Here is a 12,149-nt window from a genome sequence, read left to right as displayed (position 1 = left end):
CTTAAGAATTCCACTGTCCCGTACAACAATGCTGTATTGTGCATTTGACAACAACACAAATCTGCGTTCTCCTCGGCAAATCAGCGCTACAGGGCTAAACCTTCTACATTAAGTAGACTTGATTGAGGAGGCTAACGTTAGCGGTAGCCTTGGCGGGCTGAGCCAACAGCATCTGCTTGCCAGCGTTAATACATCAACAGGCGCTCTAGAGGTGGGGGGGGGGGGGGGGGGGGGGGGGGGTGACAAAGTGTGGCTTAATGTAATTAGTTCTCAATTGCAGTAGGTAGACACACACACACACCTCATTGGCCATCCATTTACACAGAAAAACACTATTGTGTAATTTGTGTGTAATTTGCACCCACACAAACACACACACACACACACTGCAGTGCAGCGAGCATGCCCAACATCTGGATATTAATGGTGAGCTGGGTGTAAACAGCAGGCGCTAGTCAGGAGGCAGGACCAGACCCATAACTTAGGCCTGGACCAGGTCTCTATTGGAGGGCTTACGGGGGGGGCAGACAGAGCGGGAGAAAGAGGGAGAGAAGGTTGTGTAAACTCATCAATATGTCTCAATGGACATTAAATTAAATTAAAATGTATTGCTATACAGTGTATGCATTTACATCATAATAGCATTCCTATCTACCTATTACTATCACCTATTAACTCAATGGGAGGTTATAAACAAAATATACAGGACGGGCTGTCCTCGTCATGAAAACAGAACACGTCTACTAGATGAACCCAGCTAGTGAATGCATGTTCACAGCTAAGGCTGGAAGCTCACAAATGTCTGCATGGTAGGCTCGACACAAATATATACAGACACGCAACACAACAAGCTAGCCCGACACAAATATATACAGACATGCAACACAACATGATCTACAGGTGAATGTCAATTAGTTTTTACTATGCCCCTACGCTAATTTGATGTCATCCAATCAAATTTCCAAGGTGTTACACAGAGGTTTAGGGGGGCATAGTCATCACATCAGGCACTGAGACCATTGTTCAATTTTTTGCCAGCAATCTTTCTCCCTCACATCAGAGCGCATGCCATTTCCCATTTTTCCTGCCAACCACTGGTAACAAGTTGCGTTCATGCGCTTCCATTTGCAACGGCGCTCTGTCATTGCCGCCCCAGTAACTGCCGACGCAGGGAAATATGCTGCCATTTAGGAAGATTAACTCCAGGAATATGCTTTGGTGTCTGGTCGCCTCGGAGACACACATACGCATCTCCGCTAGATGGTTTCCGGGGCAACAGCATGTCCATCAATCATGTCTGTGTATTCTGGACACTGATCGGCATGTAAATGATCGTCTGCTTGTACACCGACCGGGTCTGTGTGTAGTGGTACTACAAAGAGCAAGAAGAGCATATTCCAACAAGAAGAGTTGTCCAATATGTGTATGTGTGTTACGCAACTTTATTAATGTGTCTGTCCGTCCGTCTGTCTGTCATAATTACAGATCCTTCTCTGTTCAGTAATACTATCTGTGCATATCCTGTACATTTCGTGGAAAGACTCCTGTAAGTTCATTAGAGCTGCCAGAGCAGCTTGACGGCACATGGAAATAATCCAACATGTTTGTTTATTTCCCTGTACTGGCGCACTATGTGACGTAAACGCGTACGCAACGTGAGCAGAGTTTTGCGTCTTGGCAGTGTAGACGGAAACACTACGGTGGAGCGTATTCACCGTCACCGTCTAAACGAAAGGCACTTCCGATAAAATATTTGGTTGTTTTTACCCGCAAGCGTCCTTTTGTAAACGGGGCTTTAGAATTAACATGTCATAGATCAACACTAAAAACTTCTTCTATCGTCTTCGTACAAGGCCCCCTTGCTACATTCAACAGCCTTAATGTCATTACTGCTGTGATACATTAAAAAAAAACATGAATCTGCTGGCAATCGAGCCAATTTTGTCCATGAGTGATAAAGAGACCACTTAATGTACCAAATTGGTTCAAAAGGTAAGGTTAGTTGAGTTTGCCGTAGTTTCAACCTAATACCAGAGATACAAGTGGCAGATGGAGAGATTCAATGCAGACCTTTGCAGACCTTTTACTTGCAGATTCCATTTTTGTGTATTACTGAAATGAATCAACAAATAAATGAATTGCTTCGGTTGCCGGGACGGCAACCACGTCGATTCTTTGCCGGCTGGTTCAGGGTCATCGTCTACGCCGACGATACAACGCTACCAGCACAGATTTCTCCTTTCCGTCTGTCGTCTGTGTGGGTCCACAGCGAATGAGGTCAGCCTGGAGTCACACGTGGAACGGAGGATGGCTGGGGATGCTTTGTGACCTAACACCTGCACACATGTGCCCCTTGTCCCTACACCCACAGCTGCCCTGCTGGATGGGGGTTATTTTCATCACAGCAGCCTTTAAATCCATTAAGTCGAATCAATGGAAGGGCATAGTCAAGGCAGACCTAGTTTTCTTCCAGATTTTTTTTTTTGTAGCAGTAGTAGTAACTTAAGGAAGGTTTAGACCACTTTTTAGAACTATAAGATGTTTTTCCTTTTCTTTGCCCCCCCCCCCTTCTCTTTCATAGCAATTAATCTTGATTAAAATGGCTACCGTCGTTCCATTGCCTTATTCCTGTTATTAATGACCTCCCACGTGGACGACGGCAGTGGCGGACTAAGTTAAACAAAAACACCCCGTGCTCCATGCATGGCTCTTGGGGATAATTTAAACAGCGTCGATGGAGGGTTTACGCAACATGACAGCCAATAAAAGTCTTGTTTATGTTGGGACGGGGAGCGTTCTTCACCAAGCCAGAGAGAAAAAAAGCACTGCTTGTATTATGACGGCGTAGAACACAATGGAAGCAAAGGCATCACATGCCACAAATCATTTTTCTTTTTTTTTCTTTTTTTTGTGTAGACTGCCGAGGGGACACAGAGGCTAGCCATGACCCAGACGACAGGCGCACACAATGGCTTTTTCGCCATAAGTCAATAGAAACGTCTCGGGTGGTCGGGGGGGAAAATGAGCATGCAGCCGGGGCAGGTCATGCATTTCAATAAAGGCGCAGGATTGCAGGCGCAGTGAGACGAGGAGATTCAGGGAGAATAACCAAGCCAAACCCCAGTGTCTAGCAGACAAATAGCGCCGTGCAAATAGGCCAAGATGTCTTGTTTCATACATGGATACTTCCAGAAGATACCAGGGCTGTATTCTAAAATGAGCTGCAGCTGCTTACAATTCCAATTCCTTTTTCAAAAAGAGGTGTGGGTCAAAAACACGTCCAGCCACGGCTGACATTACATTTACACTTGGAGAAGAATAATTTTGTCGTTCAAGACGATTCGTTTGAGAGATAAAGACATGCGGGAAAAAAAAGGGCCATTCCTTTAAAGTGAGCTGGTAAGTACAACCAAAGGAAAACAATCCCCAGTTAAATCGAGAAACACCTTGATTTTTGTCGTGTCAAATAAGTAGCATAATGTATGACACTGTGTGTTGTGTGATGCATAATGTCTATGCTGGATATGCGTCGCTTTGTTTCCAATAAACACCTGAGCACAGCGACTTCCAGAACAGAGAGAGCCAGTGCTTCAGCGCTTCAGGGCCAATCTCGAGCCAAGGAGCGGGGATTAGACGATAGAAGATAAGAGAGAAAAACGGCCTCTTTTTTCTTTTTCATGGGTTCCACTTCTGCTAATTATGCACCCTTGCGATGTCTCACAACTTCCCCATCATAGGGTGGAAGGGGATCTTTGAAGTTCGTTTCTCCATTCTCTTTTATGTACGGCGCGAAAATACAACACACGGGCCGGGTGAATATATTAGGGTTTGTTTGCGTTTACGGTCAGAAAAGGTGCTGGTTTGTCAGCTACGCTGGGGCTTTTTGTATAAGGATATGGGCAAACAACTAGAGTGTCTTGATAAAGATATAATTTTTTTCAAAGCACGATAACCAATATTCAAGCCCCAAAGTGCAGAGAACGAAACTGATTGACCATCTGAACAGGTTTGATACCATGATAGGTCGGCCGGGTCACAACCACTTCCATGACATCATCAGACACATCATGGCTGTGGACTACAATGGCATCAGAGATATCATGGTGGTGGACCAGCATGACATCAGACACATCATGGTAGTGGACTGCCATGACATCAGACACATCATGGTAATGGACTGCCATGACATCAGACACGTCATGGTAATGGACTGCCATGACATCAGACACGTCATGGTAATGGACTGCCATGACATCAGACACATCATGGTAATGGCCTGCCATGATATCAGACACATCATGGTAATGGACTGCCATGACATCAGACACGTCATGGTAATGGACTGCCATGACATCAGACACATCATGGTAATGGACTGCCATGACATCAGACACATCATAGCTACAAAAATAAAAATGATGGTTATGTAAGATTTGAGTCCCCCAGGTCTGACCAATGGCACATCTTCAGCACAACATTGTTTCCTTCCATAACCACGGCTGGTGTTGTAGTAGTAGTTGTGATGGTCAAAGTAGAAGAACTATGCCAAAGTTATTGTTACCGCTTGTACTGTTGTGAGGATTACATCATTTAAATCTCAGTAATTTCAGGGGTTTGGAGGGAAATGTGTCTGTCTGTCTGTCTGTGTTTTTCTCTGTCTGTGTGTCTGTCTTTGTGTGTGTCTGTCTGTATGTATGATGCACTGTGGTATCAATGAAGCTTCAGAGGGGATTAAGAACAAAATGATGGGGAAATTTGTAGTTGTTTAAAGTTAAATATTTTTTTGTGAGTGTTTGTGCGTGTTTCATTGTTGAAGTTTTCCTTGACTCCAACAAGCGATGAGGAGGGACAGATGGATGGACGGACAGAAGGACAGTTATCTGCATTCCAACAAAAAGAACCTCCATTATGAAAGGTGTCATCTGCATGAGTCACTCCAACATGGCTGAGCTTCGATCCGTCAGTTATGCAGAGAAGCACGAGAAGAAAGAAAGATTCATTCCATTGATGTGACCTCAGTGCTCCTCTGCACTCAGAGCAGATGAAAGGAGGAGAGAGAAAGAGCAGGGCAAGAAAGAAGGAGAAGGGAGGAGGGAGAGACAGACGGACAGAGAGGGGAGAGAGAGACTGAAATAAATAAGAAGAGAAAAGAATACGGGCAGGAAAGAAAAAACATAGGAAAGAGACGAGAAAAGAAAGAGAGCCAGAGAGGGGCAGGAAAGAAAGAATAAATTAACGATAGAGAGAAAGACAGAAGAGAGAAAAACAAAATCAATGCTCATTTGCATATCCTCCAGAGAGGGACCGGAGTGATCAGCACGCATAACGCGCGCGCCGGCGGCGGCGACGGCTCAAAAACGTCTTCGCGGACGGAATCGATCCCCGGTGTAATTACCGCGCCGTTCCACGACGTCGTGTGCCAACCTAAACCACCGCAATTAAGAGCGCCTCGGCTGTTACATCTACATTTAACACTTTGTCATCACCGTTCACTGTTGATTACATCGCAGCGCGTAGATAAAATAAAAAAGACTAGCCTTGAAACAGACAAATGGTGTGAACTCTGAAATATAGATGTATGTTACCGTGGTATCGATACGGGTACGAAGGGGATTAGAAATAATTGCAGGGGGAATTAGGCGTTGTTAAAAGTTTAATGCTTTTTAAGGGATATAGTTTGTATCTATTTGAAAAACGTCTCCAAAAAGAGCTATTGTGACATAAAGCAATTTGTTTGTTTTCGAATTTGTCACTGAAATCGAAGCTCTCGAAGTCCGGGAAGAGAGCGTAGCCTATACTAAAGAGAGACAGACAGAGAGACAGACAGACAGCGCCGGGCTGAGAGAGTGGAGGACAGAGCGATGTTTATTTACATTCCGGAGGGGTGGCGCGTATGTTGCTGCGGTCTGGGCTGCATACACTTGTTCAGGACGTTTAACTGGTTCTTTAAATGTGCTATTATGGCGCCCTCTGGTGTCCTCTCTGCGTTCACGCATTATTTTCTAAACAATCCCATTGTCGTTAACATCACATTATAGTATGTTATTATAAAGTAGAATAATTTATGTCCATACGCTTTCCAGCAGGACGCAAATAGTTCCTATGGGAAACGGCAAAGACGCGCATTAAACCAAAGACCCCCTGCATCGATAATAATGGGGCTGGGGTTATGTTAAGAACAAACGCAGCAGAATCACAAACAACCTCCAAAGACCATCGGTTAACTCAGAATTAATCTCTGCCAACTCTTCCGTGCCCTGGCAGCGCAGTTTTGTAAACATGTCAAAGTGCTTCACACACACACACACACACACACACACACACACACACACACACACACACACACACACACACACACACACACACACACACACACACACACACACACACACACACCAATCCGGGTCAGAGACCTGCATGGCGGCCAGTGAAGGAATGTCTCCGATCAACATTCAAGGAAGGGAAGGTGATGAGGAATGACCTTCGACCTTCCCTGTTATTTCGAGCACTGCCCCACAAAAGAAAAATCACTGCACGCACGTCATGTTACTCTTTAATCCTTAGTTGAGCTCCCTTTAAAAACTGCAGTCTGCTTATATAACCCATTCACTGTCCATGCTAAAAGCTTTACACACACACTCACGGTCTGACACAAGCCACAACTTAACCTTAAAAGACCCCTCCTGGTGGAATAGTGTGTGTTTGTGTACTGGATCACCTGTCTCCACTAATGGTCTGACTACTGACCCCCCCCCCCCCCCACACACACACACACTCTCACTCTCTCTCTCTCTCTCTCTCTCTCTCTCTCTCTCTCTCTCTCTCTCTCTCTCTCTCTCTCTCTCTCTCTCTCTCTCTCTCGACTCCCAGCCATTACCCAGACCTTCCAAGCGGTTCCTTAATTGCAGCCTTTTTCTGCTGAGATGCTGCGGAGCGTCTCTCCACCGCGTTCAGCTGCCTACGCACACCCGTGGTTCACGGTACAGTGGGCTCAGGAGAAGCGCAGTGGAAAGACTTTGATGACTTATTATTCGTCAGATAATGATGCACTTTTATTGGGGTACGCATGTGTTTTCATACTGGATCAAATATAACAGTCAAATTATATTCTACTCCAAATACTAATGTGTTTGAAAAGCAATAACAAGCATACTGACGCATACTGAAGATCATAACAGTTGTCCTCAAGTTCAAATCTGCAACATTGGAAACGTTTGAAATCATCTAATGCGCAACTTGCAGAAATGGCAGCAAAACCACACAGAACCGGCGGCAATAACGAGCCAATATAAGCAGCCATGCAATTCTAATAACTTCAGACAGCAAAGCTGTGCAGTCACTTTTACTCGGGTGTGCATGTGCGTGTGCGTGAGTGTGTTTGCATACTGCAGCATGTGGTGGGCGAGCCCACGCCAGACACACTTCTGTGTGTTGCTCTCATCACCATATTCCGTAACATTATTACACTTTAAAAGGTTTTTCCCTTACCTTCCCTCCCTTGGAGCATCGCCGGTACGTGTTGGTCGCCCCTGCTGTCTGGTTCATGGCTTCTGTGAAGATATGATATCGGAGATAGCGGTTACTCCGAGACCAAAGTTTGAAAGGTAAACTGGAGCCAATCGAGTAGAAAGCAAAGTGTGTACAATGAAAAACTTACCTCGAACGTCGGTTGATTCTTTTACGGAAGGTATTCAGGCGTAATGTCCAACCCCACAGCACGGTATTTATATCCCAAAGCGTCGCCACGAGAACTTGTCAAGGATGCGGTTTGAAACTCACTGAAGAAAGCGTAAATCCTGCAGGTTCACCCACTCCAAGGCACAATAACGCAATTCAAATGTTGCTGTTCTCCTCCAAAGGGAAACAATGATGTCGATTGTCTCCAGGAATGTTTGACGTTCACAGTCCCACGAGTCACTAATCGCCAATGTGTGCGTGTTTGTGTTTGTGTGTGTGTGCGCGTGCGCGACCCAATTGCGCAAGCGCGCCTCGACCTGCGGCAATTCTTATAATTTGTGGAAAGGTTATGAAGCGCTGTAAGAGACGGGTGAACAGCGGGGGGGGGGGGGGGGGGGGGGGGGGGGGGGAGATAGCTCGGTAGGTAAAGCCACTGTGTGTGTTTGTGTGTTTGTGTATGTGTATGTGTGCGTGTGTCTATTTACATAAATAACACCCTTTTAAATTCCAGCTCGATTTCGAAGGATCTTTCTTAGTGAAATATAGAAGTCCTACTGCATTCTTCTATGGTCGTGGCAAAGTTTCTTTCATGAAGAATCTATACAATATATATTTTCAAACGGCATCTTCCCCTGCGTTAAGGTGTTGACAAAGGCAAAGATGGGTAATAAGTTGATAAAAGGGGGGGGGGGGGGGGTAACCCTATTCCCGTATGAAATAACGGTTAAATGAATACATTAGCACACACGAACACAAGTTAACATGAAAACCTTTATTAGACCACGACACATTAGTTCACTTTTAATTTAGTGGCAGTCCATGCTAAGTACTGAATTAACTATGACACTGAAACACTCGAAGAAGCTTTTGCCAATGTTTGCAAACACTCAACCATGCACAGTCCGACACACACACGCACACACACACACACACACACACACACACACACACACACACACACACACTGTGAGATGGTCATTGCACCAGTCAACTCCTGAGCCTTGGATTCGTTCAGCGGTAAAGAAGTCCCCGTAGATGGCCGTAGGGGGCGACCAGGGGGTGGCCTATGGCAACTGAGAGGGACACCTGAGGAGGACTACACGGGACAGGAGTGTTTAAGCAACCTCGTCCGACCTGGGATGACGAGCATGAGGTTCATAGTAAAGACAACATTGCCTCGGGGCAGGTCATCAAATCCGTTCAATCGCTTTGTTTCTCTGCTCGAATTTTCCGGTTGTTGGCCCAAAATAAATGAGTAATAAAATAAATATGGTACTATGGTGTTTAGTATCGCCCTAAACCTCTTACCGGAGCTCATTGCGCAGGGGTGGGAATTGCGTGTTTTCTGTGGTCCACCGTCCGTCTCCGCGCTGTTGGTCGTCACCGCCTCCCCAGGCGCTGCTCGGACCTTTTCCTCTGGACTATGCAGGAACTCCAAGAGCCAGCGAAGCCGTGTATTTATCCGCAGCCCTTCTGTTTCCCTGAGCGCATGTTTTTACTGTTGAATCAGCAGGTGACGTGCGGAATGCATTCATCAGAGAACGGCCACGCACCGTGACCGTCAGCGGCCGGCTGTGGTGCCCTACCGCTGCTTCGCAAGGGGGAAGTAAAAATGTGCCACTCTTTGCTGATTGAGAGGACCCTTTTGTCCAAAGTGACTTACAATTATGTATGGAATGTATGTATCATGTATCTTACATAGATCAATACAAAATGTATGTATGTCCTGTATATATATATATATATATATATATATATATATATATATATACAGGACATACATACATTTTAGTACTGAATTAACTATGACACTGAAACACTCGAAGAAGCTTTTGCCAATGTTTGCAAACACTCAACCATGCACAGTCCGACACACACACACACACACACACACACGCACACACACACACACACACACACACACACACACACACACACACACACACACACACACACACACACACACACACACACACACACACACACACACTGTGAGATGGTCATTGCACCAGTCAACTCCTGAGCCTTGGATTCGTTCAGCAGTAAAGAAGTCCCCGTAGATGGCCGTAGGGGGCGACCAGGGTGTGGCCTATGGCGACTGAGAGGGACACCTGAGGAGGACTACACGGGACAGGAGTGTTTAAGCAACCTCGTCCGACCTGGGATGACGAGCATGAGGTTCATAGTAAAGACAACATTGCCTCGGGGCAGGTCATCATATTATATATATATATATATATATATATATATTACATTACATATATATATAATATGAATGAGCAGGGAAGGGGTTAGGCCATCTTTACCAAAGAGGCTTACAAGTAGTCTGCAGACAGTTTACAGTTGGAACCATGTTTCCCCATATTGGTATGAACATAACTGTTGAGGTTCAAAGCTCTACTTTCACTCCTCTTGTGTAAGCAACTCAATGAGTGCAACTCCGCGTGCCACTTCTGTTCAGTGCGAATCATTTTTAAAATTGGTTTCAGATCCCCGTGGACACAGTTCACTACCACACAGTCCCAGCGCAACTGCCATCAATGCACCGAAGTTCAAGTCATCGACATCCTTGACGCCAGTGTTAGCGCAAAGACTCGGGAAAACAACAACAAACATAAAACGAGTCTACGCGACACAGACACTTCTGTCTGCAAGACAACCCCCCCCCCCCCCCCCCCCCCGTCCCCCCCCGTCCCCTCTCTCCCTCCTTAACAGCATGTCTGTTCCCGTCTTTTGGTCTTTCTGGTGGTTGCAGTCAAGGCAGCAACACGTCGGAACTATAATTCACTCCCAATGACAAACAGAAGATAAAAATACAATCCGAATCTTTCACTTTGCTGCCCATCTCAAAGGTCTTTGTGACCTTTGTGAAAGGTTGTGCTGTTGATTTGCTGTATCTCTCTCCCAGGCCCGTAGCGACGAGCTCGGGATTAGCGGGGGGGGGGGGGGGGGGAGAGATTTCTCGCTGCTAAATCGGGAACGTTAATGCACGACATTCTGCGTCTCTTTCGCCACATAACAGGCTCCAAATAAAACACAATGAGCGTAATGTCATTAAGGACTTTGCTATCGTTTTTCCTCCTAAAAGCAATCTAACATGGTTAAGGTCTGGTGATGCTTCCCCAGGAAGAGACGAGGGCACCGGTAAGACCGGGGAGATGATGTTGTTCTCCATCGACGCAGTCACGATGGCAAATGCATAAAGTAAACGATGATGCTTGCGACCTATGATGTTCTTCAACATTCATCACACAACTGATCCACTTTGGCTTAGGCTGTGGGGGTGGGGGTGTGGGAGGAGGGATGGGGGGTGTGGTGTTTTTTTTTCTACTTTTCTCTCTTGGAGCGAGTGTAGACCTTGATGGTAGAGCCACGGAGCGGTCGTGTCTGTGAGTTGCATCATGACAGGGTCCGGCAGGAGGTTTCTGCAAAAAGAATATCCACCAGACGACGTGAGATGCGCTTTATTCCCGTCCCGACGACTTCAGACGGGTTTTGTCGACGCCGTAGCCCTCCCCTGGCGGCGGATTCAGCGTGAGCGGAGAAGCTTAACTTCTGTGCTTCTATCGATTCATGTTGTCACAGCTCCCTCTCTTGAGCCAGCAGATCAGAGATACGAGATGTTTCACCGCGGGCGACAAAAATACACTACGCGTCGTCTCAAAATAGGCTTGAGACGAGTCTGGCTCTGTGTCTAGAGCTTTGTTTAATTTCTGTTTTTAGTTGTTTTATTTTTGGGGTGCTGTCAAGTCTTGTTTACTTCCTTTTTTCATCTCTAAAGCCGGTTGGGGCATCCACAGGGTCAAACTCACTCGACGCTCCGCATTCACCCTGTCGGTTGGGATCCTTGTTCACGTTCTTATTTTTGTGCTTGAAAACAAAAGCACTTAATCGCAAGCCTCAAAGCCAGGGGGAGGGAGGATAGTTTCCCTCACTTGGCCGGTGTACATGCCAGGTATACACAAAACTAACATGAAATATAATAACAACATAGAGATGTGTGCGTGCGTGTGTGTGTGTGCATGTGTGTGCATGTGTGTAAGTGTTACCAGATGCACCAAGGTCTTAGACATGCAAAGGCATAACTTGGCCCACTTCTTCAGATGTATTTGTGTCTATGCACATTAGCTCCCTAACAACAGTGTCAGGTGGCGTTAGGTTCTGCGTCAGACAAACCTCTCCTCGAATCCCAACGAGGAATTTGTCATCCATCTGACGTGCTGAAAGAACTGCTCCAAACAGGAGCAGGAGGAAGATGTTTTGATTTCTGAAGGTCAGAGTGAAGTCAGATGGAATATCTTCATCGACGACTTTGCTTTCTTTTAATAACCATCGAGGAACAGAGAAGATATCCTGGGCTAAGCCTTCTTATGAAAATAAACTGACTAAACAAAAGATTCTGAGGTAATTAGGTTATATTCAAGAGATCTCTACAAGCAAGTAGACAATATCTCGGCCGCTCTTATAAATTG

The sequence above is a fragment of the Pollachius pollachius genome, assembly GCF_949987615.1.
Source record: "Pollachius pollachius genome assembly, chromosome: 17".
Classification (NCBI taxonomy): Eukaryota; Metazoa; Chordata; class Actinopteri; order Gadiformes; family Gadidae; genus Pollachius; species Pollachius pollachius.
The sequence above is the reverse complement of the archived record's forward strand: the minus strand, read 5'-3'. Positions refer to the sequence as shown.